This window comes from Mustelus asterias, chromosome 5 (assembly GCF_964213995.1).
Source record: "Mustelus asterias chromosome 5, sMusAst1.hap1.1, whole genome shotgun sequence".
In the NCBI taxonomy this organism is placed as follows: domain Eukaryota; kingdom Metazoa; phylum Chordata; class Chondrichthyes; order Carcharhiniformes; family Triakidae; genus Mustelus; species Mustelus asterias.
Genome location: NC_135805.1, coordinates 74711899 through 74736055, shown reverse-complemented (window position 1 = coordinate 74736055; position 24157 = coordinate 74711899).

Genomic DNA, 24157 nt, shown 5'->3' with positions numbered 1-24157 from the left:
ATTGGCTGACGTCCCCGGGGCCTGTCCTGCTTCGGAAGCATGTCCGGACCCATAAGGCAGATCCCTTGGTCGAGGAGGTCCAATTGCTCCACGCTAATCCTCAATATGCTTACGTAGCGTACCCTGATGGGCGGGAGGACACGGTTTCTGTCCGTGACTTGGCACCCGCGGGTGCCCCTGAGGTCACCACGTCCTTCCGCCCCACGGTCCCTGGTGTTGTCCACTCGGAGTTTGCTGCGCCTCTTCCTCCCTCAGTCCCTGTCCCCAATGTAGTGTACCCAGAGCCTGTTGCGGTCCCCCACCCCCCAGCTCCGGTTTCCACTGTTCCCCATACGCCACCAGGGCCACTGCTCATTCCTCTCGCCCCTATGTACAGCTCGCTTGAGTCGCCGGAGCCATCGTCACGCAGTACCTGACGACTGGACAGGACGATGAATCTGTCCGCTTCACACCATCTGGCGCCTTCTCTCGACACTCACTGTACGGAGCCTGGGCCGACATCGCTCCCTGCTCGGACGACTCTGCGACCTGCACTACGACGATCGCGACGGCGGATCAAGCCACCGGTTCGTCTGGACTTGTAATATTGTTTCCGTTTCACCCCCGTGTCATTTTTTTTTAAAGGAAGGGGTGAATGTGGTGGACCTCAGTTGTGCCTTTGTCCTATATGGACCACCGTTGTGTGTGCTTGTCATACCTGGACACACCCCCTCCCGGTTTGGTTCCTCCCCTTGTCACCTAGTATAAAGGTGGCTGTCTCCTCCCCCTTGTTCAGTCCAGGTCGGTTACTTGTTGGGATCTGCTCCTGATTCTGTTGTGAATAAAAGCCTACACTTGTATTGGCACACAGGTAGTCTTTCGCCTTATTGATAGCGCATCACTGGTCATCTCCTGGGAGCAGTTACCCTTTTCAGAATCATGGCCAGAGAGCTGTAACAACTAAAAGAATAAAATTTACTTAGCTGCCCTTATCCCCTGCTGGCTGCATCCTCACATTGGCAAGTCCCACCTCGGCCATTTGGGCCTTGCATTGGCCTTCCAGCTTCAGGAGCCTGCCCATCACCAGCTCCCGGCCCTTGATTTGGCTGGAGCATTGAAAATTGAAGCGGGAGTGACTGAAGCACACCGTGCGGTGGTGGGACATGGAATTATCCCCCATGTCAAATCCCACCAGAGAAGCTGGGAAATTCAGTTCATTAATAAATCCAGATTTGCGAGCTAGTCTCAATAATGATGATAGAATTGTCATTAAAAAAATATCTGGCTCACTAATATCCTTCATGGAAGAAAAATCTCTCATCCTTACCTGGTCTGGCCTACGATTGCCTCCAGACCCACAGTAGTTCACTCTTAACTGCCCTCCTAAATGGTCTTGCAAACCATTTAGGGGGGATCAAACCTGTACAGAAAAATAAAATAAGAATAAAAATGGATGGAGCTCCCAGCAGGATCCTACCAACATCCTGACCCAACACATCCTGTGAAGTCCTCCTCACTAATGTCGGGAGCTGTGTCCAATATTGGGAGAGCTATCCCACAGATTAGTCAAACAACAGGCTGATATAACCTGAAGATGCGAAGAAAAGGACACTGACATCACTCGTGGAACTTCTGTATGTGGATGACAACCCCATCTCCATTTTCTCAGAAGAGAATCTCCAAGCCACACTTGACACCTTTGCGGAAGAATACTGAAGGATTGGTTTCAGCCTCACCCTCAGGAATACCTTTCCCAACTTGCCCCAGGGCAAGATCCAGTCTCTCCCTCCATCAGGATCAATGAAGAAACCCTCCCAAACATGGAACATTTCCCCTCTCTCGAGAGCCACCCCTCGTCTAACGTTGGCCTCTATGTGGAGACCCAACATCATATCCAAACCATGAGCGCCAGCTTTGGATGCCTAAGGATGAGAGTCTTCAACTGAATGTGGATGTAAGGTCCTCGTGTACAAGGCAATCGTATTCCCAACTCTTCTATATGACTCAGAAACTTGAACAACATGCAGACACCACCTGCAGGCCCTGGAGAGGTAACATCAACACTGTCTGAGATGGAATCTCTGCATCAGCTGGGAGGACAGGCAAACTAACATCAGCATCCTTGAAGAAGCCAACAGCATTAGCATTGAGGCCATGATCATCCGAAACCAACTCCACTGGGACGGTCACATGTTTAGGATGTCAGAGTCCAATGCAAATCTTCTTTGCCTAGCTCATGGAAGGCACCCAAACAAGAGGACAAAGGAAGCACTTCAAAGACAACCTGAAGACTTACCTCAAGAAAGCAACAAGACATCAATGCTTGGGAGACCCTTGCTCAGAAGAATCCTACCTGAAGAAACCTCCCATTTGAAGGGACACAATTCTTCAAGAACATCTGATGGCAAGAGGAGGTCTGGAAAAGCAGCCTGAGAAAGGAATGCCAGAAATTTTAAGTCCAAGAATCAACTTCACCTCCTGGAAACACCTGCCAAGTGTTCAGTTGGAGGTATGGCTCATCAGCCATGCAAGGACCTACAGAGTCCATGACCAGTGACACAGAGTTTCTTAGGTGGACAATCATACTCATTAGCTGGTTATTGCCGAAGAAGAAGATAGCCTGAGGTTGAATGTGGACATGATGTGGAGGTGCCGGCGTTGGACTGGGGTGAACACAGTAAGAAGTCTCACAACACCAGGTTAAAGTCCAACAGGTTTATTTGGTAGCAAATACCATAAGCTTTCGGAGCACTGCTCCTTCGTCAGATGGAGTGGAAATGTGCTCTCAAACAGTGCAAACAGACACAAAATCAAGTTGCAGAATACTGATTAGAATGCAAATCCTACTTTGCCTAAACCGGGATGTTGGATTTATGTCACATTATCAGTAACCCCCACAGCTTGCCTCCTGGGCTTGCAGAATCTCACTAGCTGTTCTGTCTGGAGACAATACACATCTCTTTAACCTGTGTTTAATGTTCCCTCCACCCACGTTGTACCTTTAAGACCTGGCTGGCTGGAGGATTCGCTGGAGAATGCTTGCACTGTTTGAGAGCACATTTCCACTCCATCTGACGAAGGAGCAGAGCTCCGAAAGCTTATGGTATTTGCTACCAAATAAACCTGTTGGACTTTAACCTGGTGTTGTGAGACTTCTTATTGAATGTGGACCCATTGAAGTCTCCTGGCATTGGGTTAAACACGGGCCATGAAACCACCTGCTGATTACCACATCTGCACAGTTGAATAATCAATGCTCCTTCATTTTGAAGGTCACTTGGAAGAAATATTGAGTGTGGTAAGAGCACAATTTCTACTTTGGATGAAGACTTTAATGTCCATCACCAAGAGCACGTTGGTTGCACCATACCAATCAATCAGGCTGAGTCCAGAGGGCATATCTGTCAGACTGGGGCTGAGGCAGGTGGTGAAAGAACCAACAAGAGGGAAAAAATTGCTTGACTTTTTCTACCTGTCACAGATGCATCGTTCCATGACCGCATTAGTCAGAGTGATCGCTGGACAATCCTTGTGAAAGCCTAGTCCTGTCTTCACACCCTCCATTATGTGGCACCAACATGATGCTAAATGGGATAGTTTCACAACAGATCTGACAGCTCAAGACAGGGCATTCCTGAAGTGCTGTGAGCTACTGCATCCAACTATAATCTGTAACCTCATGGCCTTATATATCGCTGACTCCATCATTATCATCAAGTCAGGGGACCAAACCTGGTACAATGAAGAATAGGAGAGCAAGCTCGGAACAGCACCTGACATACATAATAATGAAATGTCAGCCCAGTGAGGCTAAACGCAGGACTACATGCATGCTAGACAACAGAAGCAGCATGCTGTCAAGAGTTAAACAATTCTCCAATCAACAGATCAGATCATAAGTTCTGCAGTTCTGCAGCATTCAGTCATAAATAGGAGTGCACAATTACACATCTAACTGGAGGAGGGGACCCGCAATCATTCCATTGTCAATGATGGCAGAGCTCAGCACCACAGTGCAGTAGACAAGGCTCGAGCATTGCAACTATATTCAGCCAGGGGTGTTGAATGGATGATCCTCCTGAATACTTGAATCTCATCCTCCTCCTGAGGTCCCCAGCACCACAGATGCCAGTCACCAGCCAATTTGATTCACTTCACTTGATATCAAGAATGACTGAAGGCACAGGATACTGCAACATCCCAGCTACAGTACTGAAAATTTGTGTGCCAGAACTAGCCCATCAAGTTGTTTCAGAACAGCTACAACACTGGCATGTACTTGATAATGTAGAAAATTGCCCAAGAGAGCCCTGTCCATAAAAAGCAAGACAAATCCAACCCAGCCAATTGCTGTCTGTTCAGCCTACTCTCGATCATAAACAAAGTGATGGTGATTTGGCAAGGTGACCTGACAGTTATATCAAGCAGCATATAGTCAGCAATAACCTGCTCATCGATGCTTAATTTGTGTTTCTCCAAGACCACTCAGCTCCAGACCTCCCTACAACGTTGGTCCCAGCATTTAAAAAATAACTGAATTTTAGAGGTGAGGTTAGAGTGACAGCAGGGCAGGAGCACAAGGGATCAAGGGAACCCCTCTCCGCTCCAGCATAAGGTGGGATAGTTCACTGATGATTGCACATTGAGCCAATACACTAGCAACTCCTCAGATACTGAAGCACTCTCTATTCCTACACAGCAAAATCTGGACAACATTCAAGTGTGGACTGACAAGGGGCAAGTAACATGCATGCCATATAAATTCCAGGTCCAACAGGAGAGAATCTAACTATCTCCTCCTGACATTCAATGGTATTACCATTGCTGAAACCCTCATGTTCAATGTACTGGAGGGTTACCATTTACCAGAAACTTAACTGGTCCAGCCATATATTAAAACTGTGATTAGAAGAACATGATGTGGAGATGCCGGCGTTGGACTGGGGTAAACACAGTAAGAAGTTTAACAACACCAGGTTAACGTCCAACAGGTTTATTTGGTAGCAAAAGCCACACAAGCTTTCGGAGCCTTAAGCCCCTTCTTCAGGTGAAGGAGCTTGCAGCTCCGAAAGCTTGTGTGGCTTTTGCTACCAAATAAACCTGTTGGACTTCAACCTGGTGTTGTTAAACTTCTTACTGTATTAGAAGAACAGTCAGAGGCTGAGAATTTTGCATCGAGTAACTCACCTTTTGGATCATTAAAGCCTACCGGGCAGAACTCAGGAGTGTAATGGAATGCTCTCCACTTGAATACTCTCCACAGAATACTATACTAACGGAAAAAAATGTTACACTTACAAATCATCCTTTTATCTTAAACACAGTTATCAACCACTTCTATTGACTTTCTTCATTCATTTCCATTTTGCAAGTGTGATTCCTTTTTCCTCACCTTCTCACACATTTTGCCTGCTTTTCACAATCTGTTTCCATTTGTTTGCTTTCTGTAGGAAAGTTACACTGAGGAAGATGGCCATATGTTTGCTGCATGGTGTAGCTAAAATATTCCATCAAGTTCTTAGAACTGTGAAAGCAGCCTTGTGAAGTATGGGCAGATGTCACCTTGAATACTGACTGCCTTAAGATTCTAGTTGAATGAGTATGGGAGATTCCGGTATTCAGCAAAAATGGTTTTAGTGAGTCAGAGGCTGGGCAATGAAGAGCAGATTCTGGAGAGGTTGGTAGGGGAGGGGGCAGTGATCATGGTTGGTGGGTACAGTTTGCTCAGTTGGCTAGGTTACTAGGATGTGGTTCAGAATAACATCAACAGTGCGGGCTCAGTTCCTATTCTGGCTGAGGTAGACTTGGAACCTGCTTCCTTGCCCTGCCCTTGGGAGTGAAAAACAATGGCAAACCACTATCAATGAAACAGTCCAGAATGAAGCATCTGTAGACAGTGGTGTAAGGATCTGCCTTCAGGCTGAGCACATACCGTACCAGGTAAATGAGGACTATTAGGAAAAAGCTAGAAGGAAAGAGTGAAATTGCATCAGTTCAGTCAATAATTATTATCTGCAAGGCTCTGAGAACAAATAAATATGCTTTACTTAGCTGAACATGGAACCAGGAGGAGCAAGGATGCTTCTCCTAGCTCCACATTGTGACTTTAGGGTCCTGTCAGCTCTGGTTGCTCCACTTCACGATCTCTTCCACCCCACTCCCCGACTCAGGTGTGGCATTCCCGCCATCTGTACTTACACCCTTTGTGACTGGCACACTGGCCAGTGGGACATTATATTGCATTAAGCGCTGGCTATATCATCAGGGTGCAAAGTCATGTGGTCCTCTTGCCCATAGGTCATTGCTATTATTGAGCCTGAATTAAAAGCCAGACTGATCTCTAGACAAATATTTTGAATGATGAGAATTGAGAATCTGAGGTTTAAAGAGTGGGCAGTCATACTCATTGAAATAAACAAGTATTGTGAACACATAAGCAGTGCAACTTCACATTGCTTTGCATTTCAATGCTGAGTCCCTCAGCAAGAGATGTTACAGCAAAGCAGGAGCAGGGAAACTCAGACTGCAATGTCTTAATTTCCATGTTGCTGTAAGTTGCTGTCCAAGTTACAGCAATGGGTAGCCCATCTATCATAGTTAAATAGATAAGCAAGGATCAATGAGGCTTGTTACCAAACCAACTGACCACAGTGATACACTGCCCATGTTATAAAACGCTTGGTGTGGGGAGTTGGGTGGGAGTGAGCAGCTCGATTTTTTGAAGTAATCTCTTCAAATGGTTGGAAGGAGGGGGGGGGGTTCTATCTTTGAGGGCTGCACTTTGCCAATTAGGAGGCCACCCCCCCTTTGTTCATAACCACTTGCAGCTTTAAAGCTACTCCCCCTTCCCATGTCTGACCTGTCCACAGGCAGGGGAGCCATGTAACAACCCCACCATCCCATTATATTCAGCCAACTACCAACAACATTCTTAAGAACTAATGTCACCACCATTTGCTGTCAGCCTTGGCTCAGTGGCAAGATTTTCACTTCTCAGCCAAAGGGCCGTGGATTGAAATCCCACTCTGGAGACTTGAGACCAAAATCGAGGTTGACACTTGGGCGAATTACTGACGGAGTGCTACACTGTCGAAGGTGCTGACTTTTGGATGAGATATTAAACCAAGGCCTAGTCTTCTCTCTCAAGTGGAAGATCCTGTGGTATTATTTCAAAGATGGTCAAGGGGAGTTCTTCTAGTGTTTTGGTCAATATTTCTTCCTCGTGCAACATCATTAAAAACAGATTATCTGGTCATTATCATATTGCTGTGTGGAAACTGGCTGCCAAGCTTCCCTACATAACAAAACGTCAATAGCATTTCAATGGCTGGACAGCACCTTGGGACATGGGACAATACATAAATGCTAGTTCTCTCTGTTTGTTTCATCAGGATTTCCATAACAAATACAAACCAACACAGGGAATGTGCTCCTTCAGAATCACAATCACTTCAGTGAGTTACTGGAGTGTTTGATACAAACAGTGCAGAAAGCAAATAGAGATACATGTCTTATGCCATTAATTTGGTAAAGACAGCCATCATAGATTCAGAAGAAGATCTTGCTTGACCAACATGTTAAACTTATTTGCTGTATCTTGACTTCCAAAAGCTTTCAACAAAATACTGCACAAAAGGTTACTAGTTAAGCTTAAAGCAATGCTGATTCAAAGCAAAGCCTGGAAATGATGTGAGTGGGGATCTGCAGAGTGGAGTGCCGCAGGGCTCAGTGTTGGGACCCCTACTGTTTTTAATTTACATTAATGACTTGAATTCAAAAGTTCAGTGCAAACTAGTCAAATTCACAAACAATACCAAACAGTTGAATATGAGGAAGCAGCTCAGAAACTACAAAATGAGCTAGACAAATGTGTAAGTGAGCAGATAAATGGTAGATGGAATTTTATACAGGTATGCAGATGAGTGGAGGAAGTGAGGAAGAAAAATGGGTAACATATATATTGCATTAATATAGGTGAAGTTTAAAGGGATCTTGAGAATTCACTCAACATATACAACCAATATGAAGCAGCAATCAATAAAGCAAATGTAATACTGAACTGTAGAGCAAAAAACTAGAATACAAGTCAGAGGTAGCCATGCTTGGGTCTGTAGATACATTAGACAGCATAATAATAGGTGTAGTCAGTGCAATTCAGGTGTCAGACATTCTCCCTGGCATGCCTTCCATTATTTTATACTACTTTAAACACAAAATATTGCATCTTTAAAACATAAATTTTAATAAGATGCAAATTGGCACAGGATGCACTAGCTTTCTAATAAATGCCTTTTCACTTCCTTACTACAAGAGCCCCTTTTTCATTTCACTTTTTCTTGAGCACCTTCTGATCTGCTAAAGTTTAGTGAGATAGTAACTTACACTAAATTAACTCTTTTTTATACTCTCATGCTTACAGACTTCAGGTTTGAATATACAGTGTTTGAACAGTTGCATGATATTTGTATTGGTGCACCTGGTACTTTCTGTCAATATCTTTCCCCATAAAGATGTGCAACTCAAAAGTGGATTTAGTTGTCAATGGCGGCACAGTGGCACAGTGGTTAGCACTGTGGCTTCACAGCGCCAGAGACCTGGGTTCAATTCCAGCCTCGGGTCACTGGCTGTGTGGAGTCTGCACATTCTCCCTGTGTCTGTGTGGGTTTTCTCCGGGTGCTCCGGTTTCCCCCCACAGTCCAAAGATTGTGGATTAGCTAAAATTGACCCTTAGTGTCAGGGGAATTAGTATGGTAATTATGTGGGGTTACGGGGATAAGGCCTGGGTGGGATTATGGTTGGTACAGACTTGATGGTGCGAATGGCCTCCTTCTGTACTATAGGGATTCTACGTGTGAGTGTTACATGTTGGGAATTCAGCAATAATACATCACAGAGTGAGGAGGCCAAAAGCATTCTCCTTTACTTTTTCCTTCAGCTTCCTTTCTAGTTTTCTTTCACTTTCTTTGTCCACAAGGTCTTTGTGGTGATTTATGATAATTGTCCCTTTAAGGGCAACAAAACAGAGTAAGGGTCAGCTGGCTTGGGGGAAACCAGTGGAGAGTCAGAGTGAGTAATCACCCAGGGGTGGAGTCCTCTCTTGGGCAGGAGATGTGTAGGGAGCTAGCTGCAGCACGTGGCTGCCCTATAAGTCTTCTCATGACTAAATACTTTTGTGTTTCTTATGAAGTCTGTGAAAGTGCATCATTACAGTCTTTATCAGATGCATTGTTGTGGTACACTGAATCTCCACTTAATGCAATCTTTCTTTCCAACTACAGCTTTGTTTTCATTATATTTCAAATTCCGGAAGTAGTGGTCCAAAAAAAATATTTTATAGATAACTAGATTTTACTGATAAGATTTTAATTGGACAACTATGAATGTTAAAGAGCAGAGTGTTTTTATATATCACACTACTATTTTTTTGTCGCTGGGTTTACAATGCTACAGGGCTGATAACAGGAATGCTTTCTTAAATCCAGGGTCCGCTCACCTGGAAGGAACTGTTTAATGTCAAATATATCTTTATATGCTGACGGGTTAAGCTTGTTTCCTATAGATCCTAGATGCTCTACATTCACCAGAGTGATTCGGAGAAGAAGTTCTACTTATCCAATGTGCGAATGGAACAACGCTATATTTGAAAATGCAGCAAATTAGAAAGGAGTGAGATTGTTTGGACTGCCCCTCAAAAGAAACCATCTGAAGTCAGTGAAGTTAGTTTTTGTTTGGTTATTTTAATAAATGTTTCGGTTTACTGGTGATCCACAGAAGCAGCTTGTGGCATTACTTTCACAATGAGTGGGTGTCACCAAAGGTTAACGAGCTGGATAGAAACCTTTGGCGGGCCCAACCCCAGGCCATGGGTCATGTGTTGGACAACCCTGCGCTAACCTCTTATACCGTGCCGCCTCTTATGGGCGGCACGGTAGCACAGTGGTTAGCACAGTGGTTAGCACTGCTGCTTCACAGCTCCAGAGACCTGGGTTTGATTCCCGGCTTGGGTCTCTGTCTGTGTGGAGTTTGCACATTCTCCTCGTGTCTGCGTGGGTTTCCTCCGGGAGCTCCGGTTTCCTCCCACAATCCAAAGATGTGCGGGTTAGGTTGATTGGCTATGCTAAAATTGCCCCTTAGTGTCCTGGGATGCATAGAATAGAGGGATTAGTGGGTAAAATATATGGGGGTAGGGCCTGGGTGGGATTGTGGTCGGTGCAGACTCGATGAGCCGAATGGCCTCTTTCTGTACTGTAGGGTTTCTATGATTTCTATGATTTCTATGAAATGTTTAATTGTGATTCTCTTTCCAGTTATTTTGCTGCTAATATTTGCTTGGCTTCTTTCTATGTATGGATGGGATTTTACAGCCATTCTCGTCCCAAACCGTAAACTCCTGCTTGTGGTCAATGGACCTTTCCATGGTCCGCCCTTCGCCTGCTCCGATTCCTGTGGCGAGTGGGATGGTAAAATTCCAGCCTATGTGTCCCCATGATGCACTGATACCTAAATGAAAACAGCGAAAAACAGGATCAAAAAAGCATTGAAGAAAGGAGAATAAGAAAGATGACAATAGAGGTGAATCCACTCCTCAGGATCAGGATTTCTCTTTTCAATCCTTCCAGGTATTTTTTTTATTCTTTCATGCAGTGTGGGCGTCACTGGCAAGGCCAGCATTTATTGCCCAACACTAATTGCTCTTAAAAAGTACTCTGAGAGTATCTCAGCCTGAGAGGGCACTAGAATCTGCTAACATCCATTATCATATTAAAATGAAACTCTTACACAATCTCCCTGCCCCAGATACACATCCTGCATTGGTGAGGTCAAGCTCAGCCGTTTGAAGGTCAAACCCGTAATGTCTCATCATCTTCTTCTGCGGGAAGGCAGTGGTTGACAAAACAAACAAACCACTCATGCAACACGTTGCTGCTGTTCGTTAACATGGTTAATGGAGTCGGCATGCTCAAGTGGTATTTAAGGTTACTTCAATTGTCACTTGCAGGGCACGTGAATTATGAGCCTGGATATTATATTGCCATTAGTTTTAACACCTGCTTCATTTGAGAATGCAGAGTAGTGCACATTTCTCAAATGTTTATCCCATCAATACTGATTATTGCTCAGGTTAAGTGGTGGCTGTGCATCCCTTCAGCAAATGTGCTGCAAATCCTGATTTTAACTGAGTGGAGTTGAGTATTCTCCAGTTCCATCCCTCTATCTGCTTTCAGATTAACACTTAGGGCAACTCTACTGTCAGTTTGAGGTAGCCAGGTACATCAAGGAGATAACCAACCATCTACATCACATTCACAACTGTCCAGCAATGTAGCAGGAGAGGGCTGCATTATTCTACAGGTCTTCTAATTTTCCAAGAGTTTGTGTAATTGTTCAAGATTGCCATGTTGTTATACAGCGTCCTATATATAACGCTTTACACTTGGATCAAGATGTTCTGATACCCAACATCAAAAGCAGGGCCACAAGCAGCAAACAATTTATCAGAAAAATCATAGACATTGCACCACAAATGTAATGATTTTCTGGCCAATGCACGCAAAACTTCATCAGTGAACATTTTGTCTTCAGTTTGATTTAGCGGTCTTGTCTTTACATCAGAGAATTATGGGTTCAATCTTCACTCCCTGATCAGCAAGCAGAGTACTGGAGGAATAGTCAGAGGTGGCATCTTTCAGGTAAAATATCAAACCATGGCCATGTCTATCTGTGGAGATGCCGGCGTTGGACTGGGGTAAACACAGTCAGAAGTCTCACAACACCAGGTTAAAGTCCAACAGGTTTATTTGGTAGCAAAAGCCACTAGCTTTCGGAGCGCTGCTCCTTCTATCTGTTCAGATGGGAAATAAATGATCAAATAGCCCTAGTTAAAGAGGAGCAGGGAGTTCCCCTAATACTCTTTATTAACCAACATCATCAAAATAGGTTGACTTGTATTTCGAGTTAGTGAGGTCATAGAGTCAGAGGTTTACAGCATAGAAACAGGCCCTTCGGCCCAACTTTTCTATGCCACCCTTTTTTTAACCACTAAGCTAGTCCCAATTGCTTGTTTGGCCCATATCCCTCTATACCCATCTTGCCCATGTACCTGTCTAAATGTTTTTTTAAAAACAAAATTGTAGCCACCTCTACTACTACCTCTGGCAGCTTGTTACTGACACTCACCACCATCTGAGTGAAAAAATTGCCCCTTTGGATCCTTTTGTACTCTCCCCTCTCACCTTAAACCTATGCCCTCTAGTTTTAGACTCCCATGCCTTTGGGAAAAGATGTTGACTATCTAACTGATCTATGCCCCTCGTTATTTTATAGACCTCTATAAGATCAATAAGATCTTAAGCCTTCTACACTGCAGAGAAAAACGTCTCAGTCTATCCAACTTATAACTCAAACCATCAAGTCCCAGTAGCATCCTAGTAAATCTTTCCTGCACTCTTTCTAGTTTAATAATATCCTTTCTATAATAGGGTGACCAGGACTGTACACAGTATTTCAAGTGTGGCCTTACCAATGTCTTGTACAGCTTCAACAAGATGTCCCAACTCCTGTATTCAATGTTCTGACCGATGAAACCACAATTTGTGTGTGTGTATTGGCTACTACTGTTTTCTTCAAAGCAACATTGGCAACAATTTTAATCCACAGTAAAATGTTTTGGGACAAACTGAGAATATAAAAGGTGCTTTATAATCCAGGATTCTTCTTTCTTATGTAAATCAAATGGGTTTCGCAGCTTGTCTGTGAAAATTAACACAGAATCATGTGTCAATGTCTGATTTTCTCAACAGCTTCTATTTATGCTTTCATTTGCTAATACTAATTATAATAATTATATAATGCTAATTATAATAATTATATAATGCGCGCTACATAAAGCATACCATACATAGAGAAGGAAAGGAGAGAGTGCAGAAAATAGTGTTACAGTCATAGCTAGGGTATAGAGAAAGATAAACTTAATATGAGGTAAGTTTAAGGAGCATCCAGGAGGGCTTCCTGAAACAGTATGTAGATAGTCCAACCAGGGAAGGGGCCATACTGGACCTGATATTGGGGAATGAGCCCGGCCAGGTGGTCGATGTTTCAGTAGGAGAGCAGTTCGGGAACAGTGACCACAATTCAGTAAGCTTTAAGGTACTGATGGATAAAGATAAGTGTAGTCCTCAAGTTAAGGTGCTAAATTGGTGCTAATTACAACAATATTAGGCAGGAACTGAAGAATGTAGATTGGGGCAGATGTTTGAGGGCAAATCAACATCTGGCATGTGGGAGGCTTTCAAGTGTAAGTTGATAGAGATTCAGGACCGGCACATTCCTGTAAGGATGAAGGATAAGTATGGCAAGTTTTGGGAACCTTGGATTACGAGAGATATTGTGAGCCTCGTCAAAGAGAAAAAGGAAGCATTTGTCAAAGCTAGGAGAATGGAACACACGAAGAAAGTGTGGAATACAAGGAAAGTAGAAAGGAGTAAGAAGGGCAGCATTGGCCAGCAGGATTAAGGAAAATCACAAGGCTTTTTATACATATATAAAGAGCAAGAGGGTAGTCATGGAGAGGGTTGGCCCACTCAAGGACAAGGGAGGGAATCTATGTGTGGAGCCAGAGGAAATGGGCGAGGTATTAAATGAGTACTTTGCATCATTATTCACCAAAGAGAAGGACTTGGTGGATGATGACTCTGGGAAAGGATGTGTAGATAGTTTGAGTCATGTTGACATCAAAAAGGAGGAGGTATTGGGGTTCTTGAGAAACATTAAGGTAGACAAGTCTCCAGGGCTTGATGGGATATACCCCAGAATACCGAGAGAGGCAAGGGAGGAAATTGCTGAGGCCTTGAGAGAAATCTTTGTATCCTCACTGGCTACAGGGGAGGTCCCAGAGTATTGGAGAATAGCCAATGTTGTTCCCTTGTTTAAGAAAGGTAGCAAGAATAATCCAGGTAATTATAGGCTGGTGAGCCTTACATCAGTGGTAGGGAAATTATTGGAGAGGATTCTTCGAGACAAGATTTATTCCCACTTGGAAATAAGTGGACGTATTAGTGAGAGGCAACATGGTTTTGTGAAGGGGAGGTCGTGTCTCACGAACTTGATCGAGTTTTTCGAGGAAATGACGAAGATGATTGATGAGGGTAGGGCAGTGGATGTTGTCTACATGGACTTCAGTAAAGCCTTTGACAAGATCCCTCATCATCCTTGATATGATCCCCGGAAGGGTAGGGGGATTTAGTTAAATCGGGAAGTGTGGTCGGTGCAGGCTTGGAGGGCCGAAGGGCCTGTTCCTGTGCTGTAATTTTCTTTGTTCTTTGTAAGTCCATTCAAAAATCCTCGGACTTTTGTATCTTTTTCCCAACGGAAGAAGGTGGAAGAGAGAATGTTCGGGGTACGTGGGGTCCTTTATTATTCTGGCTGCTTTTCCGAGGCAGCGGGAAGTGTCGACAGAGTCAATGAATGGGAGGCTGGTTTGCGTGATGGATTGAGCTACATTCACGACCTTTTGTAGTTCCTTGCGGTCTTGGGCCGAGCAGGAGCCATACCAAGCTGTGATACAACCAGAAAGAATGCTTTCTATGGTGCATCTGTAAAAGTTGGTGAGTCAAAACACAACAGGCATGTCCTAATCACAGCACTGACTCCTGGGGATTTGAACTCAACTATTTTGGCAGTGGATCCCAGCACACTGTTTCATTATAATAATAAAAAAGAACAAACAGAACATGGTGGAAGTAATAGCAGCTCAATCTGTATCCAGAAAGAGAAGTGAAAAAATAAGTTCTGACATTTCAGCTATCGACTGCAACAAAATAATGGCTCAGAGCTAAGCTGATGAAGGTGATGCACCCAAAACATTTTTTAAAAATTGTCCTTTCTCTTTAGAGACAGCAACAAATTGTATTAATAAAACAGCTTTAATTCAGTAAATCACCCCAAAACACATCACAGAAAGATCATCAAAGAAAATATCACACCAAGTCACATTGGGGCAGATGACCAAAAGCATGGTTAAAGAGGTAGATTTTAAGGAGCATTTAGAATGAGGAAAGAGAAGCAGAGAAGTGATAGGATTAGGATGCGAATTGCAGACCTTAGGGCCTTGGCATTGAAGGCACGATGGCCAATGTAGGAGGAATATAAATTGGGGATGAGTAAGTGGCCGTAATGGGAGGAAGGTTGTGAGGGCTGGCTGAGGGTGATGATATAGCCATGCAATGTTATGGAGGTGGAACTAGACAATCCTAATAATGATGTGGATATATTGGTAGAAGCTTACCTTAGGGTCAAATATGACACCAAGTTTGCAATCAGCCTGGTTCAGCCTCAGGCAGTTGCCAGGGAGAGGGCTGGAGTTGGTGGTTATAGGGAACAGAGTTTGGAGTCAATTTCGATTCATCTGGTACTGGATGTCAGACAAACAGTATGACAATTAAAACACCATGGTCAAACAGATGCATACTATCCCACTGTACACTCTCAGAACTTTTTGTTTTTATTCCAGCATTCTGCTGGATTAGTTTATTGCTGTTTCATATTGTTTAGACATGGTAAATGACAAATCAACTAACACCACTCACTCTCTTAACTTCTCTTTGTCAAGTTCAATTCAACCCATGGAATACATGTGCCTTCTTGAATACCTTGCATCATGCCTATATTGAATTTAATTTTCCATTGGTCGACTCAATTGCATATCTTTTGATCTTGGCTGCTTTCTTTGAGCTGAAATTTAGACATAAAGCGAGACTGCCACAGCCCAGAGCATGCATAAAATCCGGCATCACGGATTTACAAACTCAGCGTCATCACGTCAGTCCACAATAATAAGATAGGTGGGTTGCCACTGAAAACAGCAGCCCACCCACCATTTTTAAATTCGCTAACAAAGCTTTAAACTTCTTTGGAAACCTCTTGACTGGAATCAAATGTTGCCCAAGCCATGATGCAGTGGGTGCATGGGAGAAACATTTTTCTTTCATGTACTGTTGAAAAGGCAGATGTCAAAGCTGCAAGTGCGACTATGTCTGACTTTAGCCGTTGCGGCAGCTGTGAGATTCAGCTATTGTTGCAAATATTGCTTTTCATAACATTTACCCTACATTAGGGCATTTCCTCAAGGAAGGAGGCAAAAAGGAAGTGCAGTCATCAACATTGAGCACTGCACCTTTTGTGCTGTCAAGTAATGTATGATGTGGGAATTGTCTGTTCTGTTGGAGACATGTCCTCCTGTGAAGAGGAGAATGAAGAGGCCAGCTGGCCAGGGACATGTGTGCCATGAGGTGATGGAATGTGGACAACCTGCTGCAGAGCTAGGGTTGCAGAGGGGAGACAGCAGTAGCAACAGCAGACAGAGGTAGTTAAAAGGCCCTGAGTATACAGGGTAAGGATGTCTTACAAAAGAACAAAGAACAAAGAACAGTACAGCGCAGGAAACAGGCCCTTCGGCCCTCCAAGCCTGTGCCGCTCATTGGTCCAACTAGAACATTCGTTCGTATCCCTCCATTCCCAGAATGCTCATGTGACTATCCAGGTAAGTCTTAAACAATGCCAGCGTGTCTGCCTCCACCATCCTACTTGGCAGCGCATTCCAGACCCCCACCACTCTCTGTGTAAAAAACGTCCCTCTGATATCTGAGTTATACCTCGCCCCTCTCACCTTGAGCCCGTGACCCCTCGTGATCGTCACCTCTGACCTGGGAAAAAGCTTCCCACTGTTCACCCTATCTATACCCTTCATAATTTTGTACACCTCTATTAGGTCTCCCCTCATTCTCTGTCTTTCCAGGGAGAACAAGCCCAGTTTACCCAATCTCTCCTCATAGCTAAGACCCTCCATACCAGGCAACATCCTGGTAAACCTTCTCTGCACTCTCTCTAAAGCCTCCACTTCCTTCTGGTAGTGCGGCGACCAGAACTGGACGCAGTACTCCAAATGTGGCCTAACCAGCGTTCTATACAGCTGCAACATCAGACTCCAGCTTTTATACTCTATACCCCGTCCTATAAAGGCAAGCATACCATATGCCTTCTTCACCACCTTCTCCACCTGTGCTGCCACCTTCAAGGATTTGTGGACTTACACACCTAGGTCCCTCTGTGTTTCTATACTCTTGATGGCTCTGCCATTTATTGTATAACTCCCCCCTACATTAGTTCTTCCAAAATGTATCACTTCGCATTTATCTGGATTAAATTCCATCTGCCATTTCTCCGCCCAATTTTCCAGCCTATCTATATCCTATCTTATCCACAGATGTTGGAACGACAGTGACTCTGAAGATTTGTCCATTGTAGGAAAAGGCGAATCCTTTTGTGACATGGTTTCCCATGAGATAGCCTTGAATTGTGTAGGTGGCCAAATGATATCCGTGATCTTAAAAGTCACTAAAGAGATTGAATTTCTTCGCCACCAGATCACTCCAGGCAGCACGTGGAGACCTTAGTGGGATCATCTAGCCTGCAGTCAATCACTGCATTCAGATATTCACGGGGATGTGCCCATCATTATACCTCCTTTACATATGACAAGACAAGTCAAGTGGAAAGAGCTAGAGGCTTTGTGGCCTTGACTGGATCCCTATAGGTACAAGGGGTAATTGATTGCAGCCATGTAATCATAAAAGCACCAGCTATGTAACCAGGGGCTTTCATTAACAGGGAAGGATATCACTCAATCAATGTTCAAATTGTGTGTGATCACACAAGCAAAGAATAAATTAGGTGCGTGTACATTATGTAAGAGGTAGATACGACATAAACATCTTCAGACACTCTGAGGTAGCAGGAATGTTTACCAGCCCAGAGGCTTTGAATGTCTGACTGCTCAGTGACAAAGGATACTCTTTAAAAAGATGGCTGATGACTCCAGTAAAGACTCCATGGATGGAACCTAAGTGTTGGTATAATCAAAGCCTCGCTACAACCAGGGCCATCACTGAGCAGACCATTGCTCTGTTCAAGGTGTACTTTGATGTCTGTGCTGATCAGGTAGTGTATAAGTATCACTTATGGCCGTTCTTTACTGTGCGTTGCACAACATGGCCTTCCACAGAGGAGAAACCCTATCGGAGGAGGAATTGATGGAGATAGCCTGGTCCTCTGATGATGAGACCAATGAAGAGAGTGAGCTGCATTTGCCAGTTGGAGGGTATGGCTGCCAACGAGGCAAGAGATGCTGTGATACTTAAAAGATTCCAATAGAACAAAGTACAGCACAGGAACAGGCCCTTTGGCTCACCAAGTCTGTACCGACACAGATGCCTCTCTATTCTAATATTTTCTTGCCTCTACATGGTCCCCCCTATTCCTTTCCTATTCATGTATCTCTCCAGATGCCTCTTGAACATTATTATGGAATCTGCTTCCACCACCTCCTCCGGCAGCGCGTTCCAGGTATTCACCACTCTCTGTGTGAAAAACCTGCTCCTTACATCTCTTTTAAACTTGCCCCCTCTCACTTTCAACCTATGCCCCCGAGTAATTGACCCTTCGACCCTGGGAAAAAAACTCTGACTATACACTATACCCAAGCCTGTCATAATCTTGTAAACCTCTATCAGGTCCCGCCTCATCCTTCAACGCTCCAATGAAAATAATCCAAGTTTGTTCAACCTTTCTTCATCGACTATCTCCTCCAAACCAGGCAACATCCTGGTAAATCTCTTCTGCATCCTTTCCAATGCATCAACATCCTTCTGGTAGTATGGCGACCAGAATTGTACACAATACTCCAAATGGGGCCTAACCAAAGTCTTATACAGCTGCAACATGATTTTTCAATTCCTATATTCAACGCCCCGACCAATGAAGGCCAGCATGCCATATGCCTTCTTGACCATCTTGTCCACCTGAGTTGCCACCTTCAGAGAACTGTGGATTTGCACACCTAGATCCCTCTGTATGCTAATATTTCTAAGGGCTCTACCATTTACTGTGTACTTTCCTTCTGCAGTAGACCTTCCAAATCACATCACCTCACATTTATCCGGGTTAAATTCCACCTGCCACCTTTCAGCCCAGGTCTCCAGCTGCTTTATCTCCTGCTGTATCCTCTGACAATCCTCCTGACTATCCGCTACTGCCCCAATTTTTGTATCATCTGCAAATTTACTAATCAGATCACCGACATTTTCCTCCCAATCATTTATATATATTATAAACAACAGAAGCCCTAGTACTGATCCTTGTAGAACACCGCTTGTCACAGACCACCAGTTAGAAAAGTACCCTTCCACAGCTACTCTTTGCTTTCTATGTCCAAGCCAGTTTTGCATCCAACTTACCAGCTCACCTTGGATTCCATATGACTTCACCTTCTGCATCAGCCTGCTATGAGGAACCTTATCGAAGGCTTTATTAAAGTCCATGCATACAACATCCACTGCCCTGCCGTGGTCAATTTTTCTTGTCACTTCCTCAAAGAATTCAATCAAGTTTGTGAGACATGACCTCCCTTTCTAAAACCATGCTGTCTATCGCTAATAAGTCTATTCTCTTCCAGATATGAGTACATCGTGCCCCTCAGAATCTTCTCCAATAATTTCCCCACCACAGACGTAAGGCTCACGGGCCTGTAATTTCTCGGATTGTCTCTTCTGTCCTTCTTGAACAGAGGAACAATGTTAGCCACTCTCCAATCCTCTGGTACCTCGCCCGTGGCTAAAGAGGATACAAAGATTTTGGCCAAGGCCTCAGCAATTTCTTCCCTGCATGATCCCACCAAGGTGTCCTCTCTCAGTATAGCTGTGACATTCTCCCACCTCTTTTATCATCCTCTATCTCGCCTGACGCATCTAAATCCTGGAATGTTAAGTTGCCAGTCCTGCCCTTCTTTCATCCAAGTCTACATAATTGCCACAACATCATAGTTCCATGTAGTAACCCAAGCTTTAAGTTCATCCGACTTACCTTTCATACTCCTTGCGTTAAAGCAAACACACCTCAGACCATCGGTCCTGTCATGTTTTGTACACTTTCCCTGTGTCTTATTTCTCTTAGCCTTACTGGACCCATTCACTGAGTTTTCCACAGACTCTGTGCTCTGCACTGTGGCCCTTTTTGATTTTTGTCTTTGGTTTCTCTGCCTTCCACTTTTCCCCTTACTGCCTTTTGTTTTTGTCCCCACTTTACTTCTCTCTGACTTCCTGCATCGGTTTCCATCCCCCTGCCACATTAGTTTAAACCCTCCCCAACAGCATTAGCAAATAGCTAAGTGCCTCTAGTTCAATAACACTTTCCTGGCCCTTGTCACCTTCCCCCGTTAATCTCTCTGTCATGAACACCAGGGCAGCGTAAGAGAAATCTGAATCACCAAAGAATGTGGAGCAGAGGGGCCCACATGAACACAAACTCACATAACAGCAGATAAACAATCCATATTAAATCCATCACATCACAGAGATAATCAACGAATGCAGCCGAAGAAACACGTAAAAAGAAAACTCTTAAGTTCGCAATAAATCAAAACAATCTTCAAATTTCATAAATAAGAAAGGCACCCACGTGTGACTAACATGGCATTTTCTTGATTCTTTTCCGTGCTCTGCAGTGTGGCATTCCCCCTTCACTACCAGCTGCACTGAAAATGGGCTGCTAGCCACTGTTTCCCCTTGCCTGGGATGACATTGGTGAGCATTCTCTGGACACCTGAGGTGAGGACCCCAGCATGTGGGGAGTCTCCTGCACAGTGGCAGCAACACTTGCAGGCATCAGTGCCAATGAGAAACGGAGAAGAGGTTGTCCCCATAAGGAATGTCTTGAGAGGTGCCCCCAGTGGCATCAGCAGCTGCTCATCCTACTTCATAGGGTCCTTTCCTGAGAGAGGCCATAACCTGGTTATGTCTCCAGGTCCCTTGCCCTCTGCCTGGCTCTGGGGCCCAGGACTCAGAGACAAGGCAATAGAGTGGAAGTCAGAATGCATATGCAGTATCCCATCAGTGAGCTGCTGGCTTTGGGTCTCCATGACAATCGCTAGTCCGTCAATGGAGGAAGCCATGCATTCTGTTGAGCAGGTGATCATAGCACTAGCTGTCTGGATGGATCGCTCCACTGTCCATGTCAGTGGGAACAGCCCCTCTGATTTCTCTGCCACAACTCCACAAACTTTGCATTATACGTCCAGCATCTGGTGCCTGATGGACGACTCCAGGGTTAATCTTAAGCCTGGGGCTCAACATGTAGACGATGCCCAGCACTCCTCTGACAGCCAGAGGCCTGCTCCATTTCAGTCTCCAATAATTGTTCCTGTGACTGTGATATGCTGTCACCAGTTTGTCTATTCATTCCAGCCGAACTACGTACCCACTAAGGTGTGTGTATCTGTGCTGGTGTTGGGTGTAGAGTAAGGATGTGATGCTGAACCCTCCGAAGCTTCCTCTTACTCCTCCGATGTCCATCTCTCGGGACTATATCCTGCAGCTGCTGATGTTGTACCTCTGGTGGAAGCAAAATGAAGATGAATACAGGAACACCTGATCTTTTGAGGTGAGTTTGCAGCATGCTTTGTCATTGAAAACATTTGGAGATGTAAACAAATGTTTGAACCCTCGGCGGTTCAACATAGAAACTCAGCTTCCTCCCTGTATTCTGCAAACCTCCAAAGTCACAAAGCATCGATGCTACTTTCCTATCAGCTTCCCAAGTTTCCAACACTCTTCCCTGCCCAGACCCTTCAGCATTGTTTGCAGGAATTCTAGATTTGTGCCCTTGGAATCTTTCCACTCTGGCGCCTTCCTCCAACATCACCTCAATATACAGCCCAGCTCCAATCATTGGGAGCCAACTCTAGGACTTAATTGGTGTTGGAATGGTTTGCGATTCTAGCTCTGGTTCTGTTCCTCCCTCTGACATTGTGTGACTTCTTCTCCTACAAATAAATTGGGAAATTGTAATGATGGGGACATGCTACAAATATGCTTTCAAATGCATGGCCAGTATATACTTTGTCATCAATACACATTTCTCAATGCTCTTTGCCAGCTAACAGGTGTTGCAGTTCCCATCCTACCCCCAGGCCCACACCTTCCATAACCTCCCTTGCAGAATGGCATGTCTGCATCATGCTGCCTTACACACAAAACAATTCCAAAATTTACCCATATCACACACTTGGCAATCTACATCAATGACTTAATTGGATGAAGGTACCAAATTGGTTGCTAAATTTGCCGATGACACTAAGACAGGTCAGAAAATAAGATGTCAAGAGAACAAAGAGTCCACAAAGGGAGGTCATTTTCCAAAATTCTTTGGACTCTGGAATGTTTCCTACAGGTTGGAGGGTAGTTAATGTAAGCTTGCTATTCAAAAAGGAAGGTAAAGAGAAAACAGGGAACAATAAACTCGTGAGCCTAATGTCAGCAGTCAGGAGGTCGCGAGATTCCATTATCAATGCACAGCACTGGGAACAGCATTTGGAAAACTGTGGTAAAATCAGCATGGATTTATGAAAAGGAAATCATGCTTGACAAATCTACTGCAATTCTTTGAAGATGTAACTCGTAGAGTTAACCAGGGAAGACCGGTGGATGTGGTTTATTTAGACTTTCAGAAGGCGTTCGACAAGGTCTCACATAGCAGACTACTGTGTGAAGTTAAAGTGCATGGGATTGCAGGTAGTGTCTTGAGATGGATAGAAAGCTGGTTAGCAGACAGAAAGCAAAGTTTCGGAATAACTGGGTCTTTTTCCAATCGTCAGGCAGTGACTAGTGGGGTACTGCAGGAATCTGTTCACATTATATATCAATGATTTAGAAGAGGGAACTAAATATATTTGCTCCAAATTTGCAGACGATACAAAGTTAGATGTGAGGGTGAGCTGTGAGGAGGATGCTGAGATGCTTCAGCGTGATTAGATAGGCTGAATGAATGGACATATGCATGACAGATGCAGTATAATGTGGATAAATGTGACCTTATCCACTTCGGTAGCAAAACTAGCATGGCAGATTATTACTTGAATGGATGGTTTTGACGATGGCTCCATTCTATCAGCCATCTGTGGAGAGATAAAGGGAGTTAAAGGATTGATTTTGAATTTCCCCATAACACTTGCTATTCAACAGGGAAATGGAGCAACTGTTTTCAAATGTTCATTCTTTTCTGGCAAATGTTCTGAATACTTCACAACTAGCAAAAAATCATCCACATTTAAAACAAAGCTCTTACCTATTCTACCAGTTCACCGGAATTTATATTCTTCCACACACAAAAATTCCAAAGAATGACTTCTGGTGCAGCTCCTACAGTACCATTTCAGGGTGCCTTTAAACGAGTGGCTCTGACAGACCTCTAGGTTCATAGCCTGCCCTCTCTGTTCCAGACGTCTGCTTTCCAGTCAGCAATTAGTGCGCTGTCCACCCTTCCAGTATGTAGTTGGCCAACTTCCCACCAGGTGGCCATTAATTGGCTGCAATACGTATTATCCAACATCTTACAAAGGCGGGCATGGGAGTCAGTGATCCATGCTCTTCTGTTCGACTTCTGCCCATCACCAAGGTACATAAAATGCAGCCCCTTTGAAACTGCGGCCTATCAAGCTTTGCGGCATTTGTGAATTATAACAGTTGAAGTGGCAGTATGAATCCAGATCATTTATAGACAGGTTCCCTGGGGCATTCCACTCAATGCTTCTACTATATTTCACCCTAGTTCCTTTTACAACTACTCTACTTCCTTCCCTTTAACTAATCTACATTCATGTCTTTGGCTTGATATCGACTGACCTTATTGAGGGAACCAATTTGCAACTATTTTTGATTTAAAATTATGAAATTTAGTTGCCAACTTTTAGCCATCATGAAGATGACGATGATCATGTTTGCATTTATCTCCTGCAGACTGATGTTCTATCTCCATTCCATTCTCTTCTTTAACAAACTTGATTTCTATTGCTTCTCAGTATCAGTTCTGGCTTCAAGGTCTGTTAAATGTACCCAAAACTGATTATAACCAAAGTACCAAGCTAAATTCTGGCAAGTCCACACATGTTATACTTGAAACTTGAAGCACTGCACTAATACAAACCTTCAGCACTTGCAGAGAAAATAAGATAACATGTAAGTTCCCACTTAATGAGTTGTTACAAACACTCAAGCTTAGACTTGCACCGGCAATATTTACTTTGGATTTCCTGTTGGCACAGTCAGATGTTTATTCTGCTATATACTCTGCT